This window comes from Natrix helvetica, assembly GCF_964273705.1.
Source record: "Natrix helvetica genome assembly, chromosome: 3".
Lineage (NCBI taxonomy): Eukaryota > Metazoa > Chordata > Lepidosauria > Squamata > Natricidae > Natrix > Natrix helvetica.
The window spans coordinates 129,649,019-129,662,178 of record NC_138549.1 but is presented as its reverse complement, the minus strand read 5'-3'; the positions used below and the strand labels follow the sequence as shown (position 1 = coordinate 129,662,178).

At 39.2% G+C, this 13,160-nt stretch overlaps 1 protein-coding gene across 4 annotated transcripts in view; it reads left to right on the top strand.

Annotated features, from left to right (window-relative positions):
- Nucleotides 1-961: 961 nt before the first annotated feature.
- BLACAT1 (BLACAT1 overlapping LEMD1 locus) overlaps nt 962-13,160 on the top strand; it is a 56,712-nt gene continuing 44,513 nt past the window's right edge. Inside the window, exons 1-4 of one of the 4 annotated variants that reach the window (XM_081949629.1) lie at nt 962-1,220; nt 8,315-8,440; nt 9,321-9,444; nt 12,202-12,300. The gene's annotated coding sequence lies outside the window, so the exon portion shown is untranslated. The remainder of the gene's footprint in view (nt 1,221-8,314; nt 8,441-9,320; nt 9,445-12,201; nt 12,301-13,160) is intronic. The other 3 variants (XM_081949631.1, XM_081949634.1, XM_081949635.1) reach the window with 3 other exon arrangements.

Here is a 13,160-nt window from a genome sequence, read left to right as displayed (position 1 = left end):
CCACGCATTTTCAGGTGACCAAGGTTGAGAAACACTGTTTTAGAGGAAGGAATTAAAATAGCGAAATGTTTCCTAATGCCAATTTATTTCACTGGAAAAATGTGAATCAGGCATTGGGATTTGCTCACAAAGGCAACTCTATGACAATGTTAATGTTTCTAAAATGGGCCCCTGAAAAAAGATCCTAAACAGGATTCCCCTTTTAAATTCATCTCTAAAAAAAATATTGGAGGACCAAGTGTTGCATAAAACTTCCATATATAAGCAGGCTTCCAATGCTTTTTAAACGGCAGCCTGCAAATGCAATTGTTATCTAAGAAAAAGCCCTCACAGGGACAATGCAAAAGCATAAAAATACAGAGGGAGGGACTCTGATGAACAATGGGTGGCTAAATATATACAGGAATTGCCTGTCTTTTGAGAGACAGAATTATTATTTGTGATGTCTTTGCTTGGAATCCAAAAATGGAGAATTGTAACATAAAAACGCCCTTAAAACAATATTTCCTCTTTTAAAACCTGATCTCAATCAGAGAGACAGACACCCAAAGAATGAAGCCTATTCACTAGAGGGGGAGAGACTGCAAATTAATTTGAAGCTTTTTTTTTTCACTTTAGAATTAATTAGGTTCTTAATTGAGGCTTCTCACTGGGTAATAATGCCCAAATCTCTGAGCCTGCCTAAGCAGAAGGTAACAGTGTGGGCCTGTGTGGTGAATGTAAAAATCTCATCATCATAACACCATTGATGCAGAAGTCTTTGCTGGGCCAATGAGAAGAGAGCAACGGATGGAGAATAATTTATTCAGTAACCTCACTTTCAGGTTGCAAAGCTCTCCTCCATTGCTTATGTAGTAGGGGGAGGCCTCTTCTTATACACCCATCCTGCCACTTCCCTCCTCCTTTCTTGTTACCACTCTTTCTCTCTCTTTTTTTTCTTACACACACACACACACACACACACACACACACACACACACACACACACACACTCCCCACAATTAGGAATATATCTATTCAGCACTGCTATTATTTGCCAGTCTTTCTGTCCCCTAGTCCTCTTTCTTTGCTAGCAAGCTATTTCCTGTGTGAAGCTGGGCTCTTTTGCACTCAGCCGTTTGTTTAGTTGCTTTTGTGTAATTGTTGTCCAAAAACCCAGATCTGCTGAAGTCTTGAAATTAAAGCACCAGGGAAGAAGTCATGTAAAGGAGAAGGAAAAAGTAAGACAGCATTCTTCTTATTCTTTGTTTAAAGTCTTGGAGGATGAATGAGAGCGTGAGTGGCATTTTTTTTAATGCAGATCTGTGAGGGTGAACTGTGGATATGTGTTACATACCTATCCTCTTTTGTTTGTACATGTGTATACATTCCTCTTTATTCCCCTTTTCAGTAATTAATCAAATGTTTATTGGCAGGTGACATTTACAGACCTCTATGTTAGAAATGCTGTGTTTCTTTATGCTTGGCAAGCTATGTTTTCATATAAGTAGATCCCCATAGCCACTGCTTTGATAGAAAGGTGAGATTTATTGTCTAAGAAAAGTGCCTGTGATGACAAAGTAGCGCATATGGATAGCGTTTTCAACACACCCCTATGTGCAGGATAGAGTCAGCAGCAAAAAGAGGAATATTTGCACACTCAATTCTACTTCATTTTTACCCTTTAGGCTTTATTTAGGTTTGATTTTATTATAAGATAACAGTTTGCTGATATATGGAAATATTTGTGTATAATGAGATCTTTTTCTGTCTCTCATGATATGTTACTATTGTTCATTGTGATCTGCATCCTAAATAAGAGTTTATTAGATATGTCAATAGAGATAGGCATATGAATGGACTGCTGAAATTAACACAAGCTCTTTGTTTGAATAAACTTTCAATTGTTTTTGCACTCTTCCCATATCTTAGTATGTGTGTGTGTAGGTGTGTGTGTAGGTGTGTGTAGGTGTGTGTAGGTGTGTGGTTGATATATAACAGTTCTACTGCATAATCATGTTACATGATTTTATACTAATTTCTTAGAAGTTCTTAAGAAATCAATGCATTTACTTCAGACTGAGGTGTGACCATGGAATCAGTCCAATCAGACTTAAGTCCTCAGTTATTGTCAACTGCCATCTGTGTGTATCAGTATGAGCCTTTGTGTTTTCTAATGCCATATGCTGTATAAAACACACAAGTGATACTTTTGGCTGTCTATATATTTGTGATCAGATAAAAAGTTCCTTAATCTGGTGCAGTCAAGTACTTCTCGTTGACTGCTGACAAGAGAAAAAACACACCATTCATGATTAAATCTCTTCTCAGGATTGTGAACAGCAGGATAAAGGTGGTAGGTGCTTTGTTTTAATTTTTTTAAAATGAGTATTGCTGGAATTGCAATCAATGGGTCAGGCGGAATGATGGCTAGCTCACAGATTTGACACTGTTGCATTGTTACTTTTGTTAGAACAAACTGTAATCTTAAAGAAAATTATTTTGACAAAATCTAATTAATAGAGATATCTTGGAAACGTTAGTCATTTTTTAAAAGGGTAAACCATGATTTATATCATTTGCTTAGTGTTATATCTTTAAGAATCGTATATAAGCATACACCCTAGTGTTTCCAATAATTGCCCCAGAGTCATCAGTCTGGGACAAAGAGAACAGATGGAAGAGTTTCATTAACTCCCAATGTTAAGGAAAAAGACACAATGAGATGAATAATAATTTTTCTCTTCCACTGGGAAGGTCTCAAAAAAAAAGAATGAGAGAAGGGAGAGAAAAAAATAAGATAAGAGAATCCATAGTCATAATGACATCTCCATAGTGCAGCTGTTAAGGACTTGAGCACAACTCCAAATTTGGAAATACATTACTATTAATTTAAATGATTAGGAGTAAAAAAAAAGATATACTAAGATATTGTCTTTTGCTATAATTTAGGTTCATGTTTGCCAAACCATCTTCAAAATTTCCATTAAGGATATGGCATTCTAGTTTATAGTGTTGCCCCCGTTAGATGTTCTGGAGCTAAGGTGTAGAAACCCCACCCCTCCTCCTCCTCTGCAGTGTATGTCACTATGTAAAAACTTAGTTGGGGAGATCCTAACATGTTGATGAAGATAATATCACTACCAGAAAGAAGTCTGCACTTCCTTTGTTTCTGCCTTAATTTTTTTTTCCCCAATAAGGAAAAGCTTTTGGTTGCTATAAAGTGAAGATAGTTTTGGTGGATCTGGATGAGGAGAATGGTATTACTCCACGAGAGCATTTTCTTTCTGGTCATTGCTGGGGTAAAAGTATCTAATGTGATTTTCTCACCACATCCAATTTATGATACAGATGACCTTAAATGATTTGTTCTTATGCTCTGAAACTAAGGTTAGCTGTGTAGATCAGCAGAGTGAGCCTAACCATAATATGCAACCCAATGTTCAGAAATGAAAAGGTAGCTTTGCAGATGCTAATATTGTCTCATTGGTACAAAAGTGAAATAGAAAATGATCTCGGATGCTTCTTTTCAAAAGCTACTTTCTGTCACGCAATCATTTCAGGTCCTTTGGGATTCACTTCCCACAATCCCCTAGCCAGTTATGAAAGTTGAGAGTTAAGTCCAATTCATCTGCAACACACCAGATTAAGAAAGGTTGGTTTGGAACAAAGAAATTTCTTGGTGATCAGCCAGCAACACCAAATGAGTCTAGAATTAGCATATTCAAAATATTCCCTGTTTTTATAATGAAGAAATATAATATGCTTAAAGTAGTTTCTGTATCATATTATAAATCTTTCCTACTGGTACTAAGGTATAGATGAAGTCTCTGAACATGTTCTATGTAAGGGCAAATTAGCCTGACTCATCCAGACAGCTTTGAACTGAGATGTATGGGTATATTTTTCTACCAGCAGCATAAATTGAAGTCATCTACTGAAGTAAATAAGCAGTGGCAGAGTTGCCTGCAGCAATTTTACTGAAGACAGTGTATTAGAGAAGTAGAATCCCCCACTCTGTAATGGAAGGTCTTTGATTTTAGGGGCATTATTATAAAACTGAGTCCTGTAGAGGAAGAAGAAAGAGTATTAGGAAATTTCAGTCATTTCAGAAAATGTAATTACATTTCCTTAATGACTTCTGAAGGTTTAACACAGCATACAACCTTATTAAAAGCAATCCACTGTATAATAGCACTAGTTTTTGTAACACACACACACACACACACACACACACTCACACACTCACTTTTGGTGTGACAGGGAGGATAGCATCTCTTTTTACGTAATGGAGTACAGTACAATTCTCATCAGCCCCTGATTGTAAAATGAAGGAACATAAGGCAACTATGCTATGAGATGTCAGAAAGGCAAAATATAGATTTGATTTTCCACCCAGTCCACTCCTCAGTGAAACAAGTGCCCACTTGTTACCTTTCTGTTGCATGCAGTCCAGAGATGTTCTCTTAAGAGCCACCTTCTGTACTTGCAACATTGCTTGCATTCTATTTTCTCTATCAGGAGACACAGTGATGGTCTCAAATGGATCATTTGTTATTGTGATTGTCATGTGCAATGCCTCATAGCCATCAATCTATTCTTGTCTACAAGGTGAATCAGCCCAGTTCTCCACGCTGGCCCGATCTACCCATTCATATTTGAGATAAGCGAAGCTCCTTTACTATGTGATCCTATAACATTGTAGATTGCAGTTACAATGCTTATTGTGGTTCATAAACAAGAAAACCTCTGAGAAACAGCAAGAAGAATGGTCAGGTGCCTTATTTTATAGAAGAGCAACACTGTATTTTAATGTGCCCATTTGAAAGCTGGCTTAAATAATAAAGACCCCTTGGAAGGGGAGGGAGGGTTGAAGTTACTTATCAACAGCTAGTAGCTAACAGCTGATTCAATAAAAACACAAGTTGCACTAGATCATAATTTTCTCCTCAGTGCATCTATTTATATAAATCTGCATCAATAGATAGAAATTAAGATAAGTAAATATTAGCAAATATTAACATACATTAGCCTTTATTTTTAGCTTGCAGTCAGAATTTAAAACAGGGGCAGGAATTGCCTAAAGATAGAAGAATCTATTTAGGAGATGAAAGGATGCAAAAACTGACCACTAATCACATACCGTGTTTCCCCGAAAATACAACCTGTCCTGAAACTAAGACCTTGCCACATTTTTCATGTGGACAAAAATATAAGCCCCCCCTGAAAATACCCCCCCCTCCGGCCAGGCAGAGCATCGCTCACTGACCTAGCGGTATCCTGAAGGCGCCAAGCCATGGGAGCCGGGGGGGAAAGCACTCATGTTGCTTGGTGCCTTAGGGATATCCCCTAGGTCAGTGAATGGCGCTCTGTCCTATGGCAGCTGACCCACAACCATAGAGCGCACTCCTAGAGTGGCTGCTGCTGGAAGAATCAGAAGCCGAGTTCCGGAGTTTGGAAGCCGGAGAAGAAGTTATGCTCGGAACGCGGCAGCAGCGGTGCCCTGGCCCTGCAGGGAGAGCTGGACCAGGGCATGGTGAGGCTGGGAAGCATGCGAGCTGGGGGTGGAACAGGCGCTCGGGCAGCCACCCTCTCCAGCCGGGCAGACCTCCATGCACTGCCCTAGGGCGTATCCCGAATGTACCAAGCCGTGGGAGCTGGGGGGCAGGCAGAGCGCTACGTGGCTTGGCACCTTAGGGATACCCCCTAGGTCAGTTAATGGCGCTCTGCCCAGCTGGAGAGGGAGTTTGCTGGCCAATTGCTCATGAGCGTGGTCACCTTATGGCTGCTTCTCCCCTGAGGCTGTCCCCTGCTCTTCGGGAGCCCGCTCGAAAAGGAGTAGCTGCCGGGCAACCCCAAAACAATAAGCCTCCCCTGATAAGGCTCAAGCCATATTTTGTGGGTCAAAAGAAAATAAGACCCTGTCTTATTTTGGGGGAAACACGGTACTAATCAAATTGGTTTGAGATTAGCATAATCTATGGACCATTTTTTAATCTATAAATCCATTTTTTTGCATGTACACTTAGAGTTTCTACACTGGAGACAATTTCCTTGTGTGTCTAATCACACTTGGCCAAATAAAATTCTATTCTATTCTATTCTATAGTGTGATTTGGAAACCTAGTTGCAGAATCATCTCCTGGAGCAAACTAAATTAATACCTGAAGTTTTTGAACTCCTAGGCCATTTATGTAACACTTTAGATCAAACAAGTGATATGTTAGGACATTCCCTTACCTACAGACTAGTTTCTTCTGCACTTTTGAGGTTCTTTCTTAGATATAAAAATGGTAAAAGAGTCCAGTTGAGCTGGAACTTCTGCTGATCACGTAGGCATGGCCCTGTTTTTTCTTGGAAAAATTACAGAAGAGTTTTGCCACTGTTTTCTTCTATTTTTCTTTCCAGTTTTCTAGTAAAAATTTCCTGGTTCTTTTTTTATGATTTTCTATCCAAATATTAATGAAGACTTAGCTTTTGAAAGATCAGTCAAGGATGGGCATTTGCAGAAAAGAAAAGGGGAGCAATGTGATGATGCAATTAACATCAGTTAAAGAATTCTCATCACTTGTGTTATGATGCCCTGATAAACCTCCTTGTGCCTTTTTATGGATGTCCATGAAACCAAAGTCTCTGTTACCAATGGAGTTGAGCATCTTTTAGATACATTCTCAGTTTATATTCTCAATCCACTAGCTTGATTGTGTGAATTGTTCTCTAATCTATCTCTCATATCTTTCTGAGCACTTCCTAGATGTACAGTAGTAAGATTAAAAACAATATAGAGTAGATGTGTCAAACAAGTAGCCTGTGGGCCAAACCCAGCCCCATGATAGACCATGGAGTTGGCCCATGGGGCCATCCCAAAGACAGTGAGGGACCAGCCCCTGCTGCCCAGAGCCCAGTCACACCCACTCAATCAGCTGTGACGGCCAGGCCACGCTCATCTTGGCCCTCAAGGGCAAACAAACTCCTGATGAGGCGTGTGACGGGATCGAGTTTGACACCCCTGGCATAGAGCAACAATATCAAATTATACTGCTGCAAATGTTCAGGTTCAGTTTTTGGAACAAAGAGGGAGGATAATCCTGAATTTTAGAAAATTTACCTCATTCAGATTTAGTTGTTATAACAATTGCGCTTTGCATTGGTTTCAACAATGATCTTTGGAGGCTTTGGGAACATGTGTGGTCTTTTCCTCTTCCTCAGACAATAACACAAATTTCCACCTGCTCGAGTATGTACAGATATTGAGTTATATTGAGTTTTCTTGGACTAAAAACCAAAACAATTTTTCAACTTCTGTTATTTAAAACAATGACATAAACTGTTGAAGCCAAACGTAATTTAAGCTTTACAATATACCTGAATCCAGGACCAAACAGAACAATATATTCTAAGAGGTTAGTTTCTGTTTAAAACAGCACCCAAACTGTGAAATTCCTTTCCAGTAGAAGTTGATAGGTTTCCAGAATATAAGCATTTTGTTATATTAGTAAAACTATTGTTTCATTGAAGACTTTCAACATATTTGATATAATCAGGTACTTACACTTTGCAGTATTTTTGAGGATTCATATAATGCAAATACTAAAACTGCAGATTTTGCATGCAGTTATTTGAGAAAAAGCCTTAGTGACTCTGCTGGAATTTAATAGACAGGTACAGGATTGTATTGTAGGGCTTCCAAAAGAGGATGGACAAGCATGTGGTCATCTAGATTTTTTGGATTCAAACATCTATTAGCTCCATTTACCATAGCCAATTTTCAAGGATGATAGAAGCTGTAGCCTCACAAAACCTGGTCATACCTTTGTTGCAAAGCTTTGTTGTCTGACATTAAAGCAAACCAAGATGGAATTTGAGGATACTGTTGAATACAATATACCCAGGCTTCTGCTACCCATGGATTTTAGCCTTTTTTAATGTGACTACTATCTCTACAATTATTTCCCATCTGTTGGGGCAATAGGGATTGATGGTAGGTAAAAGTTTCTCTTTTTTTCCTCTGCTATCAGACACACATAGCATCTCTGCTTCTTAGGGGAATTGCTACAGGAGTATTTTAAACAGCAGTAATTGAAAAGGACAGGGAACCTAAGGAGCCCAGCAAATGTTGAAGTCAAGTGAAATGGAGCAAAATGGAACCAATCTAGTGTCATTTGGGTACTGCATTCCAGCAGCTGCCTTGAGTAATTATTCTCTAACTAGTGTCAACGAAATGCCAGCAAGCAGATGGAATATTCAGGGAATTTCGTAGGAGATTCTGCTATCTCCCTCCCCCCTTTTCTTGCCTTTAATTTCTTTTCCTTCTTCTTAAAAATTCATTTTAAAGGATGAATAGTCTTGATGCAGAGAACATTTATTGATATGGATATGATGGTGATGGAAGTTCATATATTTCCCTGTTCAGATGTGTTTTGCTGCAGAGCTGGGAGGATTTTCCTTTGTGTTTTTCAAGGTATTTCAATGTGGTTTTGAAATAATTCTAGTTGGACCAATATCTTCTTACATTCATGGTCCATCTACTGTTAGCGCCTTAGGACAAGCCAAATCCAAAAATGCTAGGGCCTTCTAGAAGCTTGGCATTCAGACAAATCAGTCATCAATAAATACATAAAGATAAACCATAGTTACACACCATTCAAAAGAGACAATAAAAAGCTAAGAAAGAAACAAGAAGACCAGAACACATCATCTTCATCAACCAGCAACGAGATTATCCAGGATTAACACTAGAAGAACTGTCAAGCAATGAACAATATTCTAGTCAAGGAACTACCAAGAAGAAAACCAAACCTCCACCCAAACTGGAAGGGCTATTGTATATAAACAGGGAGAAAACTCCACCCTCACTCATTCTGGGTAATGTTACCTAGTTGGGTATGAAATACCAGCAAGCAAATAACCAAAGTCAGAAAACATCAAAGATTCCACAGTTCAATCCTGAGTTGTCTATATATTTTCTTTTATTGGAACTACCTACTTAAATTGGTTAAATTCTGATGCAAGATCTTCTTTGCAACAAACAGCCTACCTTTCCAACATGCAGTATGAGCTAATTGAAGCACCCCAAAGACATCTGCAACAGTTGGTCTTCATAATTTACTGACATTAAGAATTTAAGTATAGTACACATACAACAATGTAGCAGGGTTTCCATCTTTTGTACTTAATAGATATTAAATTAATTGTAAGTATTGTTTCAACCAATTATTTTATTACAGCTATATCCAGACAATGTAAACAAAGTAGTGCAATTGCTGCCCTCTTTTTACATTTCTGACATGTATAACTTTTTTTGTTAGACTCAGAAGGAAACTTTCCCTTTTCTTTTGCAGGATTTGGATTAGCACCACAACACTTGTGGTTGTTGATGAAATCAGTCATGAAATCATTCCTTGAAACTGTGGGGGGGAGAAATGTAAAAACATTTGATCAAATAAATGCAGCTATCTGGCAGAGGTAAGGGAAAACGCTTCCTATAGAATAAGAGAAAGTTTCCATTATTTAATTTGTGTATCACTCAACACAATGGATGAAGAAGCAAAATAGTTCTTGCTCCAGCCTTGCAGATAAATGTAAATGTTAATAGGCTACCTCCTAGTTCTGCTTGATTGTTTCTTGCCAGCTAAAATACTAACCCTAAGCAGGCTAGTAAAAATATCTTCTATCAGGAAGAAGAGTTCCTAGAATCACAAGAGTTTAAAGAACACTTTTGAGGCCACCCATTCCAACTACTGATTAACCGTTAATTGAGTATGGGTGGGTCAAACTCTTCTTTGCCAATGTCTTGCATTTCTACACTAAATATAACTGAGGGGGTTTTCCTCTTGATTCTAGTATGAAAAGTCAGAAAGCTGGAGGAAAGAGAGCAATCTGTTTTCCCATGTCGTTTGCACTTACTCACTTGCATGGAATCTGATGTGCTCTGTGTCTTGAATTTATGGTTGCCTTTTAATCAGGAAAATATAGAGTTGATGTAACTTGTAGTCAAGCATCCTGAACATCTCCTGTTATTTGCTATTTATGGCTTTAAGACTTTACATTAATACACTGTCCATTTTTAAAAAGAGAATGGCCCAAGCTGTCCTACCAACCTCTGGATCACAACACCCGATACTGAAAGAATAAAAAGCTATATGTTTCCAACTTCTTTTATTGTTTTTATAGCAATATTCTATCAAGAAAGATAACAATGGATGGTCCACTGGAGAAGTGCAAAGGGCAATTAACCTGAGAGGGTAAAAACAATGCAAGATTTAGAAAAATCTATGAGAGATAAATAAGAGTAAAGGTCAACATAGTCAAACAATGGCCTTTCTAGTAGGACCATATATGGCTGAGAGATGTAGACAAAGTGAAAGTGACATCCAAACCAAGAGGAAGAGAAGGTGGTCTACTTCAAATTATGAATTTCGAGACAATTGCTAAGGGTATCATGGGCTGCAAGTAGAACAAATTAATCAGTCTTGCTTCCTCCTTTAGGCATTTCTAGGCAAGCAAAAACTCACATTTTTAGATATGTGATAGGGTGGAAAACATGCTTAGATTTGACAAAATTGTGAAAATAGAAGAAGGGAAAGACAATGGATTATGTAGACAGATAAGATCAAATACAGTAACAAAAATATAGTAAAGGTAGGAGAGGCAGTCACCTTACAGCCTACATAGACAGGAGTGTTGGTGAATCCCCATTGCTACTCACTTTTTAAATAAGTTCTCACTGGGTGGGTTAGGTCCAGGGGTGAAATTCAGTGGGTTCTGACAGGTTCTGGAGAGCCGGTAGCGGATATTTTGAGTAGTTTGGAGAACTGCCAAATACCACATCTGGCTGGCCCCAGAGTGAGGTGGGAATGGAGATTTTGGAGGAGTCAGGAGGGAATGGGGATTTGCATTAAACTTCCCCTGTCACGCGCACCAAGCCATGCCCACAGAAGCAGTAGTAAAAAAAATGAATTTCACCACTGGTTAGGTCTGCCATATTTGAACTCAAAATTGTGATGATTATTGAAAAGCAGCAAATAGCTAATGTGTTTTTGCCTTTCTTTGCTGCCATATCTATTGTTTGGAGCTTTGCAGACCAGAATTGGAACTTCAATAGGAGACACAGCTAAAAAGTGGCATGGAAGGAGGCAAGAAGTGAGCAAAGGAAGAGTTACCTTCTACCATCTCGTGTGCTGGTCTTCTTCAGCCATTGATCACTTAGCAGTAAAAAAAGATGGTTATAAGATAGAGATACTTATATTTATATATTTATAGCCATGATGGTGAACCTATGGCATGCATGCCACAGGTGGCACACAGAGCCATATTTGCTGGCATACCAAAAGACAACTCTGCCGCGCATGCGCGTCCCAGTTAGGTGATTTTCAGCCTTCCAGAGGGCCAGGGGAGCCCGTTTTCACCCTCCCTAAGCTTTAGGAAAGCCTCTGGAGGCTGGGGAAGGGTCATGTGTGCATGCATGGGGGGCATGCGCACATGCGCAGGTGGGCAGGGAATATTAAATTGACGTGGGGACGCATGCCCACACGATATCACACGTTTGGTGTGCTATCATGTGCAATTCTGGCACTCTATAAGAAAAAGGTTCGCCATCCCTGATTTATAGGATCTAGTGATGGTCTGTATTTTCCAACCCAGCTCTGGCATGGCATGAAAGGCTGTTCTGCTTTTCAGCAGCCATATTTAGAGAACATAAGTGAATGATGTTGCTTTCAACTGGGGTCAAAGTCATTGGGGAGGCAGCCTGTCATTGTATTTGTCTGTTCCACTTCTAAAGTGGTGTTTTCCTGCTGCTTCTGGCCCCATCAGCAGCATCTCACCTAGAAGAAACCAGGTGCTCTGCTCCTATTGGACATCTGAGGTTGCTGCAAGGCACAGGCTAATGATTTTCAGAGGCATTTGAGATCTCCTATGAAACCAAAGAGCCATTTCTCCTTCTTCACTTGCCAACCCTTCTAATGGACTCTTGAGCTGCAGGAATGATAGAACGAGGTTGCATGTCATGAAGTGTATATGTACGTGTATATGTAGTGGCATTTATATGCCCAGTCCCACAGACATGTCCTATGAGATCAGAGAATTGTGGGGGAAGTGAAGTGAGTGTAAGATTAACCTCAATGACTTCTTATTCTTGCATTCAATGAATTAAGAATTATTTTGTTTGAAAAGAGCTATAATTTCTTACATCCTTCTTTCTTATTTTTATGTGACCTAAAGGGTGGAGAAGAAATATGGTGTACATTCCTTAGAAGATATGAATAAGAAATCTAGAAAAAATCTGTAAATGAAAATGTTGGATCCAGTGTTATGATGCAAGTTAGTATTTTTTCTCCTTGCTTTTTTCCCATGTGACCTTCCCAAAAATCACTAGACATTGCTTGAAAAATTCTCATTAGTTTCTCTTATCAGGCACTCTGGAGTTTACAAAAATTATTCTTTCCCAATGTGATGTAAGAATTAAGGCTGCATTAACCTCCCCACCACAGCTGAAATAAAAAAATTCCCAAGGTCTGAAATAATTTATTGTCTCTGTATCTTCCTAAGATCCTGCTTAGATATAAAAAAATGGTCTCAGATTTTTAAAAAATCTTTCTGAATGATACACCTATATGTCCGTGCATTTCTGTACACAAGGAAAAGTTAGAGATACTTAATTAATTCCTTGTGCGTTAAAGATAAAGACGCCCTCAAGTTAGTCTCGCTTCTTGATAATTCCATCCATGAAAACATCTCGGCCAGGGGTATGTGGCAGGTTCGCTACTGTTTCCTTCCGAGATGTTTTTTCCACACTTACGTGTTGTTATGCACAGTACAACAGCTGTAAGGAGGCAGTGTGGTATCGTTGCTGAGATGTGTCTATTGTTTGTTTAGAGCTGCTTTGACAGTTTCTCTAGCGAGCTCTTATCCCACCACCCACATCCTGAACTTCAACAGAATGAGATGATGTGGTCCTTTAGATCAGGGGTCTCCAACCTTGGCAACTTTAAGACTTGTGGAATTCTGGGAATTGAAGTCCACAAGTCTTAAAGTTGCCAAGGTTGGAGACCTCTACAAATTTAGATCAACTACCAGGGGTGTCAAACTAGTGGTTCACAGGCTGGATGTGTCATGGGAAGGCCACACCCACCCCAGCTCCACCAAGGGAATAATGTCGCGAAACATCACGTGACGGCAAT